This window comes from Protopterus annectens, chromosome 11.part0 (genome assembly GCF_019279795.1).
Source record: "Protopterus annectens isolate FY-2018-M chromosome 11.part0, PAN1.0, whole genome shotgun sequence".
Lineage (NCBI taxonomy): Eukaryota > Metazoa > Chordata > Ceratodontiformes > Protopteridae > Protopterus > Protopterus annectens.
The window spans coordinates 342,914,190-342,927,671 of NC_056745.1; positions in this window are offsets into that span (position 1 = coordinate 342,914,190).

The following is a 13,482-nucleotide window of genomic DNA, read 5'->3' on the forward strand; positions in this document are numbered from 1 at the left end:
TTCAGCAAATCATCATTAGACAGTGATGTCAGCTATATAGTTCAAATCTCAATGACACTGCTTACAGTCACTGTACATGCTATTAACAGTGTTGCCACCCACATGTGCTACGATCATGTGTAGATGTTGTTTCTTGTTACAAAAATTTAGTCTACATTTCCTTTGGAAAGGCTGTATTGAAGAATAATGCTGTCATTTGAATAGGTTATTGTTCCATTACAGTTGTAGTGAGACACCTCTTCAGGAATGAGGACATGAGACAATATAATGTATGTTGTTGCCTAAGTAAGGCATGTGTTCCAATACAGGATTATATCTACATTGTGCATAATTGTTGTTCTACCATCCCAGTGACAACAGCAGGAGGCTACAGGTGTGTTTGGGTATACCTAGCATCAGGCAATGTTATCTGACATACAGCAAGATTATTTCTAAGTAATTACAGGGACACATTCTTTGATTCATACACATGATGTGATGCTTTCATATGACCACACATATGACAATTGGCAATGTACTTACACCATGGCACATTCATTGATATCACTATGGTGTTGATTATCTCAATGGTTAGGCTTTTCTTAATTTGCTCATTAATTTCAATTGTTTGTGACAATACTCGTTGTAACCTCCTGTGTTAGATGTTGACAATACACAGCTTTGGGGAATACATTACATCATAGTCTGACATTTACATATGTTCTTATCTATTGGCACAATAACTGTGTTAGGCAGGAGTGCCTTATGCAAGTGTATTACATATGTCACACTCTACTCCCACACTTCTAACACAATGCACACGCCTACGTATGGGATGCATAAATATTAAAATATTGAGGCGCATAATGCCATTCAAGGGTGATCCTCTTCATGCATGTGTTAGGCTTATTTCTCTGGCATACACAGTTAATACACAGGTTAGTGTTGGCATGGGTTTGATTCTTGCAAAAGGTGATTGTGGCGTCTAAACCATTCCTATTTTCCAATATGTTATATGGATGAAATGCACAATGTGCAGATATCCCATAATGTATATACTGTCCTTATGAACTGCAATATCAACTCAGCATGTCCATGGCATTCATATATCATGTAATTTCCCTGCATATAATGTGAAGTTGTATAACGGTCACGCCCTAAAATATCATGTTTACTTTTATTTACCTACATTTGCTGTAGAAATGTAAACACCATTAATTATTCTGACATGCATATTGCAAAATTTTAATATTATAAAGTTGCCTTTGCGACATAAGCACCTTCACATCAATTATTGTACTAGAATTTGAACATTTACCTTCCCCTCTTACACATTCATGTATGCTTATTTTTTGATTTCTGTGTACATTGTCCTCAGTATACTTTTTCTGTCTGGTAGCTCATATATTGTAGTTGCCCTTGTCATTTCACCTCCCCTCTTACTTATTACTGTATTCATATGTTACACTTACATGCACAGTACACTCACTATACTTTCCCTGTTTGTGCACAGCATCCGTTATTAGTCTTATGTAGTTCTTTGTGCTATCTGCTTGAGCACACTTAACAGGTTTGCCCATAGACAAGCCTGTCTGTTTATTGTGTGTGCTTGTGTTGCTCATCATGGTTTCCTGACCACCAACACTGTTGCTGGCCATGGAAATGTGCTTGTCTTCATGTTAGTATGATGAGCACCATTATATGCAATTAGCACTGGTGCTCATTACGCTAACACATAAACATTATGTAGACTTCAAATAAAGCATACGCAGTTATTCATGAAGCCCAGTGACAGTGTTATATGGATTAGAAAGTTTTAGCTTAGAGGTCATGAAAACTGTGAAGTCCCTCCTCTTGACAATTAATCAAGGGGCCTCAGTCCTCACCACTGACACCGGTTGGGAATGTTCACTTAGAACAAAAATCGATGCACACAGCTGCAGCTGCAGCTCTCTGCACCAAGCACAATTTCCCTTAACAGCACAGAGGGAGCACACTCCCGTCCTGGGGCTGGACTTTCTCACCAAGTCCCAAATAAGACTGCACCTTTCTCTCTGCAGAAATCAGTGCACTGTGCCCCTGTTCCAATTAGATGACACACATACACTCTTTGACATTGATTATCATATAGACACACACGCGCTCACACACACACACACACACACACACACACACACACACACACACACACACACACACACACACACACACACACACCTTGGAAAGGCTGGCACAGATTTACCCACTATGCCACCTCCACCCAGACTATAAGGTATAAGGTAGATTCAGTGCCACCAGCCAGCTACTTTAAGGCTCTTACCAGGGTACCTAATTGCTCTTAGTAAAATTAATACTTATACAAATGGTAGTGTTAACCATCTGACAAAACTTTCAGGAGTGTGATGCCACAGTGTCAGTAAATAAATGCCAATACTCTCAAGGGTTAAAATATTTTCTAAAAGACTAACCACAATGAAACGCTTCAATATATTTGTCAAAGAAACAGCTACCACCAAAAGCAGATCTCCAGGTCCAAGAAGCCAATAAAATCCAAATGTGTACAAACCAAAGAAGGACCAGGAGTAGGCTGCAGGTTCCAGTCTAAAGATTATTTATTGTAGAACAAACCACAGAATAAAAAAACATAAGCACTTTCGTAGGTGTGTACCCCACTTCATCAGATAATATAAATAATTAAAAAACAATGAGAATACTGAGTATCTAGTTACACTAAACACCAGAGTTTCAATTCACAGGTAATTTAAAAAATAACACAGATGGAAAGACTCAGACAGGTACATAAAAACAATAATTTTAGCTAATCTCACTATATTTTTCTAAATGAATGAAGAATTATTGTTTCCTACGTAAGTTACTTACTAAAGCAAGGCAAGATGAAGTGGTTAAGTAGTCTTGTCAGTTCCAAAACAAAGTGATGAGTGCGATCTGTCACATCTCTCACTAGTATCTAAATACAAGTTCAGTGCTGGCTGCAGAATGACATCACATCGGGTCTCCTGATTCTGTGTTTCTCACATTACCCCCTGACTAGAAGCTGAGCCAGGCTCTGGCACAGATGTGTCACAATACATACCTAGAACTTTGCAAAGGCTTATTCCAGCATCTGGAGACTGTGACACAATTTCACCCCCTTCATATGTCCTGCAGAGACTATTTATTTATTTATTGCATTTGTTTACCGGGATAAGTCCACTGGGCCTAAAAGAGCCCATTTTCAGTGGAGGCCCGGGGAGAAAAGCTCCAACGAGATACAGAAAAAAATATAAACATTAATTAGTACAGAAGCAGAAACAGTGTTACAGATAGTAAATATAGTAACACATACAGAATATATACATAAAAGCAGGAATCTAGTTTGATTACAGCAGTATATACAGAAAATATACATTAAAGCAGAATTCAATGAATTCAATCAGATTGGTATAAACAGAGATCAGTATTATTATCAGTCACTAGTAGCAAAAGACATAGGAGTTTAGTAATCATATAAGGAGAGTGAAGAGGTTAGGTTATAGAGCAGGAACATAGCCAGGAAGAGTTGAGATGATTTTTCAGCATTTGTTTGAAGGTGGTGGTGCTGCCTGTGTTTCTTATAGAAGGTGAAGTGAGTTCCATAGTTTGGCGACGGTGAAGGCATAGATAAGTTGACCAGCAGGTAAGGTGAGCTTATCTACTTTTAGAAGTAGATGATTTTCAGATCTTAGATGCCTGCTAGAATGGTATTTGGCAAGTAGAGTTGAGAGAGCAGGACAGTCTGTGGGTCAGTAGATTATTTTGTGCACAGTAGTTAGTTGGGTGAATGAGAGATGGTGGGGGAGTTCCAGCCACCCTAATTGTTTCAGTGACTTACAATGATGGGATGAGAATATGGCCTTGGTGGCAAATTGTGCTATTCTGTTGTAACACATAGCAAGTTTGGATTTTGTAGAATTTTGGATATTAGTGAGGAGAAGGGCACCATAAAGGAGAGAGGGTAATAAAAAGGTAGTTGCAAGGGTTTGTCTAGTAGAGAGGCTAAGAAAGTGTTGGTGCCTGTAGAGCATACCAAGCTTTTGGTGTGTTTTTTTGATGTTATTGTTTATGTGTAGGTCAAAGTTAAGGTTTTCATCTATAATAATGCCTAGTAATTTAGTGTGTGAGACAGCTTCTATAGTGGTATTGTCTTGGGCTTGTATATTGAAGAATTTTTTTATCAAATGGAGTGGTTTTCCTAGGAGTAAAAATGACTAGTTTAGTTTTTTTTTTGGATTTAGGGCAAGATGATTGTTAAGCATCCAAGATTCAGTAGATGTGAGGGCATTCTGGGTAATTTGCTGGAGTTCAGAGCTGGAATTTGCAGTGCATATTATTGTAGAGTCATCAGAATGCTGGATTACTGAGCATTGTGGGAGAGTGGTGTGAAAGTTGTTAATAAAGATGCTAAATAAGAGAGGACCAAGTATGGAGCCTTGGGGTACCCCTGTGGATGTACTGAGGAAGGGAGAGTAAGACTGTTGCCATTTGGTGGATTGCTGTCTATTGGAGAGATAGCTGTTGTACCATTGTAGGGTAGGGGGAGAAATGTGGAGGGTGGATAGTTTAGAGAGTAGGATAGTGTGGGAAATGGTATCAAAAGCTTTGGAGAGGTCAAGGAATAGTGAAGCAATTATTTTACCAGAATCCCGTGCCCGGTTAACTGTATCAAGGAAGGATAGGAGGGCGGTAGTGGTGCTGTGTCCTTGTCTGAAACCATGCTGAGTGGGTGATAAAATTTGATTTTCATACAGGTGGTTGAGGAGTTCGGCATGGATGCATTTTTCCATTATTTTAGAGAGGGGTGAGAGAATTGCTGAGGGTCGAAAGTTTGCGGACTAACCAGCCATTCTCTGGCACCCCAGGGTAGCAATTAGTTCATCACTAAGGATAATAGGAGCAGGATCCCAGCCCAGACATTGCATCTCTGGCTGCATTCAGGCCTCTGAGATAAAAATCTTTATGGCCTAAAGCAAGTCATTTAATTTCAGGCTATTTTTCTTAAGGTTAGCTGAGCTGAGCTTAACCCATTCCCTTCCAGCATCCTCTGTTAACATATCTGCACTTAATCATTTACAGTTCAGTCTGACATACATGTATATTTTTTTTCTGTCCAGCAAGATCCACTGTTGATACATTTTTAACACAAACAACTTTACAAATACATTTTTAACACAGGCATCTGTACAAATCAGTTTGATATTCAAATGACATAAAATTCTTTACAAAACTCCAGCTAGTTATGCTGTCATATGTTACACATGCACTGCCCTACTCTCTCTGGCATAGCTGGCACTACCTTACTTCATCATAAAAACAATGAGGAAATACTTCTGCCACTGTGCCAGATAGGAAGATAATTTTCAAGATATTTGCATGAAATTCTATTGATGCAGATACCATTCTTTCATCAACAAAGGTATCATTCCAAAGCTTTCTGGATTTTCTTGAGGATGCCACTTGATTGGAAAGGTAGACATTTAAAAACTCAGCTGAAAATAGTGATTGATTTGCCCCTCTTGTCTATTTGATAGAAGAGTGCTGAACTGAATGCCATTAAGTAGATGAGAAAGAAGATCTAAAATGACGAGTAGAAATAGATGCAATTGGCAGGGCTCAGTATAAAAGCAGTACTAGTTATCTAAGGCTAAAGTGGTTCAACAGATAAGCAGTATACTAGTTAGCTCAGACTAATATGGCAAAACAGATGAGCAGTACTACTTATCTGAGACTGAAAGAGCTGAAGAGGTGAACAGTACTACTTATCTGATGCTTAAAGGACTCGAGATGAGCAGTACAAGTTCTCTGAGATTGGCAGGGTTCAGCAGATGGGTAGCACTAGTCATCTGAGATGAGCAGTTATCTCTGACTGATGGGGACTGGAAGTGACTGGAGGTGCAGGGAAAGAAACAGAAAAGAAAATGGTAACCATTTGAAATGTCAAGCGATTTTTGAGATTCAGTCTTCTCCAGGTTTTCGGTCTTTTTTTTCGACTTTTCGGCACTCAGCATTTTGAGTACCAACATTTTGATAGATAGCCAAAAAACAGCTTATGAATTAGTTTCATTTCATTTTATGACATACCCCTGGATTCACAAATCCTCTGTGTAAGACTTAATAAGTCTTACTCGGAGGCTGCAGTTGAACGGTATGACGTCAGCATGCCATGAATATGCATGAGGGCACGCTGACTCAACCGTAAGACTTACACGAACCGTGTAAGAAAGCAGGGGGCACGCCGGACTGCTGAGCAGTCTAAATGGCCATGCCCCTGCAAGTGTTTGAAAAGTAAAAAAAGCACACACAAGAGCGAGTCCGCTCAAATGTCCCTGCACCCAACACTACACTCCCTGATATTGTAAACCCCTATCATAGGTCTAAAACGCAAAATATTAAATAGGTGTTTTAAATTCCCAAAATAGCTGCCCGTATTTGCATGTGTGTGCACGGGTGTGCCCATTGCTTAGCCATAGTAAGCAATTCTGACATGGAAGATCATAAGAAAGAATGTTTATGCAAATCACACCAAATTGCAATAGCGTAATGGTAGACCGTATGCACAAAGAGGAGGCTTTAATGGTTCAAGTCCCACCACTCCCCTTCATATTTATGTTTTAAATCAGTATTCGAAATGATACCAGACATATATGATTAAAATGTTATTAAAAGCAGTGACATGGCCAATGTATCAGTGAACAAAATAAATATTTTTAAAGGACCCAGATATATAATAGGCTGCTGTTAAGCAACGCTTTACCAAGCGAAACACAGGTGCCCATATTTTAATAGCGCTTTACCCAGCTAAACACAGGTGCCCATAGTTTAATAGCACTTTACCCAGCTAAACACAGGTGCCCATAGTTTAATAGTGCTTTACCCAGCTAAACAGAGTTGCCCATGGTTTAATAGTGCTTTACCCAGCGCAATAGAGTTGCCCAAAGTTTAAAAGAACTTTACCCAGCGCAATGTGTTTGCGTGGACATGCGCGCTGTGCCAACCAGGGCACCGTAGGGCACCGGGGAGCAACATAGAGCTAAGTTGTTTAAACGCAGTCACACCCCCTAGCCTGTCTAGACAGTATTAAAATAAAACAATGACAAGGTTCGAACCTAGGGTCCTGTGCATCATAATCAAAGTACAGAACCACTAAGCCATGACAACATAGGGGAAGCAGCCACCATTAACATTCATATACTTACGAATGGTAGTTTAACCATTACTAAGCAGGTCTGCAGTCAGTCGAGAATTTTACAAAATGTCCAGTCACAAAAATGTGCTGGAAATGCGGCATATTTAAGCCCCATAGGTGGGAATACTCGCCATAACTGATTGTAGCACACATTTGCAGTCAGAATGGCAGGTGTAGGAGAGGGTTCACACTTCCGAGCACAACGTTGGGGCATCAAGGAGTCAAAATACATGGTTTGTCTCCTTGTCCACTGTCACGAGTCAAGACTCCTGCAGGGCCAGTTCCAAGGGACGGAGTACAAGGCAGAGGCTTGGAACCAGTTAGCTCATGACCTCACCAGTGCCACAGGCGTTCCCCGGACTGGTGAGCAGGTCTGTCACCACTATGCAGAACTGAAGAGACGAAAGCAGGGCCACCTGAACCAGCAGATACAGGAGGCCCATGGGATGCAGGATGCCCCACAACTGAGTATGTAGCCATGGAATGCAGTATGTAAGAATTGATAATGGAGTATGTATAACGGATAGGTATGTTTCAGTATCCCTTCATTTACTTTACAGCTGCAGGTGACCGTGTTATGAATCAGCAAGCCTATGCTGATAGGCTGCTAAGGTTGTGCCACCAGGCAGATTAGTGATTATTCTGCATGTATTGTTATATAAAATATTATTTGAGAGCATGAAAGAATGTGTTGTAGTCCAATAAAACAGCCATAGAATTGCCTGAATAAGTCCTCTGCATGTACTGCCAGATAAAAATGTCAGAGAGTCAGAAAAAGAGTGTAGTAACCCATTAAGAAAGGTAACATATGTCTGGAATAATATCTCTGCAGGCACTTTCATATAACATAAGTGAGTGAGCCTGAAAAAAGATTGTTCTAACCTATTAATAAAGGTATAATATGTCTTGAACATGTCTGCCATAAACACCATCAAATCAAATAAAGGAGTGAGCCTGTGGAAATGTGTGCACTGTCATTAATAAAGGTCTAAAATCCAGAGTGTGTCTGTGTCAGAGTCTGAAATGTTGTTGTACCCTTGCGTTATACAAACAGTACTGTTTGAAAATGTGCTGGCAACCCAGAGTTATGCAGTCCCATATAAAGTGGGTGATGGAAGTGCTAGTAGCTGTGAAACATATATACAGTCCACAATAGTCATTTACTGGCTGGCATGAATAAGTAAACCTGGCACATGTGTAGCATGTAATTATTCACCAGAAATGTGAGTGTGTGTCAAGAAATGCAGGGTTCTGTACAAATCGAAGTGAAAATGTCATGTGAAAACATCCCAGATATGTAGATAAAGAAATATAAATGCAAACAAGAAATATGTAGCAGTAACTTCAGCATCCTGGACAGTTAATGTCAGATATAGGTCAGGCATATATTGAACTAGCCAAACCCATGACACAACCTAATGTATGGTGGGAAGTGTAATAATACAGGTAGGTGATATACACTTGCAGTCACTGGGAATGTAGTGTAGACTAAAAGGTGTTAATAAGATGTTAACCAATGTTTTTTCTACACCCCACCGTATGTGCATAAACCATGCAATTCCACACCTCAATGGGTATGTGTAATGTTAAATATTTGTTGGGACATATGTTCTATTGTTTCATAAATATATGCATTGATGTTGATGCATGTGCCCTGTTCAAACACCATGTTCATGGTGGCCTGTTGCTACCAGACATCCTTGCATGCTTTTGGAATATCCACTGTTGTTCAATATATGCATATGTTATAAACAAAAAAATAACAGTCCAATGAGTGCCACAACGGGGCAAATGCCTCCCTCCTGATCGGCAAAAAGATAAAAACGAAAAATAACAACAAGGCAGGCAAACCAATGACTTTCGCTAAGCGTAGTAAGCAGTCCAACATATGTTCAATACACCCAAATCACGAATCCTAATACTCCAAGGCTTGCTCTCTATACTTCACCAGTGATGTAGGAAACATCAAGGATGTTATTAGAGGGTGCTGGGATGTCTTAACTATAGATGATACCATAAAAGATATCGTGGGAGAGGCCCCTAGATTTATATACAGGAATAAAAAAAGTCTTAGAAGATTATTATGTTATCCATCAGAGTGCAGACACAGTGTGGAGGAGGTAGATTATGGAACAATGAAGTGTAATGGGTGTAACTTCTGCAATTACATCAATGTGGATAATTTTTTCAGACAATCAGTTAGTCAACGAGAATATTGTTTTAAAGTAAAGGGTACTTGCCAGTCATCTAATGTAGTTTACCTAGCTTCCTGCATAGAATGTCAGGCGTTCTATGTTGGAAAGACCAACAGGAAGCTTAGGGACCGAATACGTGAACATGTCTATAATATTAGGATTGGTCTTAAGACGAACGCATTAGCGAGACATATAATGGAAAAAAGAGAAAAGCATACATTTAAGTTTTTGATAATAGAAAACATCAAACCGGGACCAAGAGGGGGAGATATCAGGACATTCACTGAGACCAGGGAAGCCAGCTGGATTATCAGACTTAGGTCCGATAGCCCACCTGGCTTGAATGCCATGGTCTCAGTTAAACCTTTTTTAAGATCTAGGAAACTATATAGATAGTGTACAATTTATACACCCTATCTTAAATAAAATATATTATATACTATATATTATTTATGTATTTGAGATTTATGCATATATTATTGCTAAATATGAAATTGTAGTAGCTATTTATTCCTTTTATTTTTATACTTCCAAGTGTTCTTAGAATAGTTATTTTATTGTGGATCAGTCATTAATTGTTTTTGTGGATATATATGTATCATTGTTGACTTATTTTATTTTATTCTGCTATTCTTGTTTTCTTAGATTTGAATAAGCTTTTAAATCATCTTGTATCTTTAAATTTTAAATGAAAGAATATTTGAATGAGAGTTTTCCCGCCTAGTGATGTATTTAAATGAGAAGTGTATTAACTAACTGATAGGTCTGAAGAAGCCATATCAGTGAAAGCGCTTACCTGCTGTTCATATATCTGGAATAAAGACTTTTTTGCTAGAAGCCTTGGAGTATTAGGATTCGTGATTTGGGTGTATTGAACATATGTTGGACTGCTTACTACGCTTAGCGAAAGTCATTGGTTTGCCTGCCTTGTTGTTATTTTTCGTTTTTATCTATATGCATATGTTATGCTTGCTGTACGACTGTTGGAAACTTGGTGTGTTGGGTTAATGGGAATATTACTGCATGCTGTTACAACTAATCTAGAATTCTGTTGTTTATGTTGTAATTAAATAAACCTAATCACAGAACGTATGGGAAGGTCGGTCCCAGCGGACCCACCTATCCTTCCTTAGTTGGAGAGTGCACCTGGCACCAGTGGCTCTGGTGCCCAGCCCAGGCTCCCCTCCTCCGTTGGTCCTGTGCCACCTTTGGGTGAAAACACTGCAGGGGATGGGGATCTTCCCCCCCCTGTGCAAGCGTGGGCGGTAGAGGGCCACCTGTCACCCTTGCTATGGTCTGGGCTGTGGTACGTAGGGAGATCCAGTGTTCAGTCGCTGATCCCCTACGCCAGCTCGAGGTGAGAGTGGCGCATCTCACGGGTGAGCCTGCCCATCCTACTCAGCCCCCAGCACAGCCACCCTCGGGGTTGTGAAGGTGCAGTGGTGACTGCCCATGGGTGGGGATATCAGTTCCACTGTTGCCATCTGTGGGCTCATGGGCTTGCGATTTCCAAACATCCTTCCCCGTCAATTGTGTTCACCCACCCCATGTGTCAAACTCTGCCCCATATGCGTCTTGCTTGTCTTGTCTGTTTACCTCCCCAACCTACCTCCCCAACAATACCTACTTCCTCTACCTCACATTCCACTCTCACCTGAAAAAAAAAAAAAAAAAAAAGGGCAATCTGTTCCCACAAAAAAATTACGCCCCATACATAGCTGCACAATTCGCACACATGTCCACTGAACATGTAAACTGATAATTCTAATTGGCAGTACAACATATTTTGTTGTCCTCACCCTTCTCTCAGAGGTGGAAGGCTTCAAATTTCACACCAAATTTCAAACATATGCACAGCCGTTGCTGGTAAAGAAATGGGCAGTTATGAACCTTTCCTACACCCATCCTGCACATCCCGAGCTGGTTTTCCTACTGTCTTTCCCTCTCTGTGCCCCCCTTTTCACCCCTTTCCTATCTCCCCATTTTCTTTTCTTTAAGAGAAATTAGCGCGGGGTTAGTGGGAGTAAGCACTTTTAAGCAATTGTTAGCAGGGGTGCGCGAGTGTGAGCTTGTGTGCGCTTAGCTAAGCATTGCTAAGTGTCACGCAAACCCACGCAAACCCACTTACAACTGCTTAAAAGTGCCTTAGTCACTATGTATGACAAGGCCCTTGTACTGCTCAGCAGCAAAATAAAAAACCTTGTCAGTCTCGAACCCGGGACCTTGGATTTACCCATCTGCATGAAGCACCACTACACCACAGCAGATATGCAATAACTTACTGCTGAAAGCAATATATCATGCATTACCATGAGTGAATGTAAGGGAAAATAGGAATGGCATAACACAAATCTTGTTCTGTGGACCTTATCCAGCAGGTGTTGTGGAATTGCATGACATGACTGTGAAAAGAGAATCAGCCATGCTAGTAGGGAATAATGTTACAGTAGCACCTTACAAACCCCACACAGTATCAGAGCAGGATAAACACTGGCATATTTGCATAGGTCACAGGCCAGACCCTCCAACAGTGACTGATCTACAGTGATGACCCCGATTTGTAAACAAATGTTAGCTGTGCCCCTCTGACTCCCTGTGAAATGTACTGACAGTAGGTAGAAAGGTGGGGAATCTCACTTAATGACAAATGTCAATAAGTGAGAGTAGACACTACTTGCACATCAGAAAAGGTATAGTAATACATATGCTCTGAATCCCCCAAAGTCTGAACTGCAAAATGTCTGACATATATCACAGGTGTATCCCAGTTATATGTACCTTTTCCTGAGGCTGTTCAAATATATACCTGAGAGTATCAGAGGCCTGGAAGAGTCAGAAACACACAGGCATATCAGCTTGTCTGCTGTTACACACTCTGCAAATAGCTGTAGAATGAATCCCACAAGCATGCCCTTATGTAGAAATACAACACAGAAATATCAAAGGATGTAGCCATGTACCGCTAGCAACCACCTGTGAGAATGCCATTGTTGAGGCGCTGAAAAGACTGCTGTGGTACACAGTCAAAGAATACTAGGCTGACCTCTGTCTACCATCTGGATATGTCCAGAGGTGGGAGCTACTCAGACAGACTACTAGCCTTTATAGACTTACAGGTACACAGCAACCCTGCATGTTCATTAAGATAAACATCACACAATAATAAATAATGCACTCTGCACTTCTGCACCCCTACCCAAAGGTACTATATACCCGTGTAGTCAGGCACAACCAAGGGTGTAGGTAGGCATACACAGTAGTGAAATATGTCCAGTTGTCCTGGGCAGACTGTGCTAATGTCAACACAAACCACAAACTGTTCAGAAGTGAGTAATGTACTAATGACAGTGTAGCAGTTCACAAACAGTGCATGTGCCTGATATTCATAATTGGTAGTACAACATACTTAGTTGTCCTCACCCCTCTCTCAGGGGTGGAAGGTTTCAAATATCCCTCCTAATATATTGCATATGCACAGCTGTTGCTGGTAAAGAAATGGGCAGCTATGGACCCTCTCCACACCCATCCTGTACATCCCAAGCTGGTTTCCCTACTGTCTTCCCCGCTTTGTGCTCCCTTTATCACCATATTCCTATCTCCCCATTTACTTTTCTGTCAAAGAAATGAGTGCAGGGGTTAGTGGGAGTGAGCACGTGTAAATAGTAGTAAGCCGGTTTGCACCAGTGTACGCATGTGTGTGTTTAGCTTAGCATCGCTAAGATATGATAAGCTAAGCCAAGCTTGGTGTAGTATTGCTAAAATAAAATAAGCTGAGCTAAGCTTAGCTTAGCATTGCCAAGCATCAGGCAAACCCACGCAAACCCGCTCTCAACTGCTTAAAAGTGCCTTAGTCACTCTGCATGACAAGGCCCTTGTACTGCTCAGCAGCAAAATAAAAAACCTTGTCAGTCTCGAACCCTGGACCTTGGACTCACCAGTGTGAATGAAGTACCACTACACCACAGCGGATATGCAATAACTTGGTGTGAAAGAAATATAACATGCATTACAATGAGTGAATGTAAAGGGAAAATAGGAAAGCCATAGGAATACATTACAATAACTACTGTTGTATGCCAGTTAATT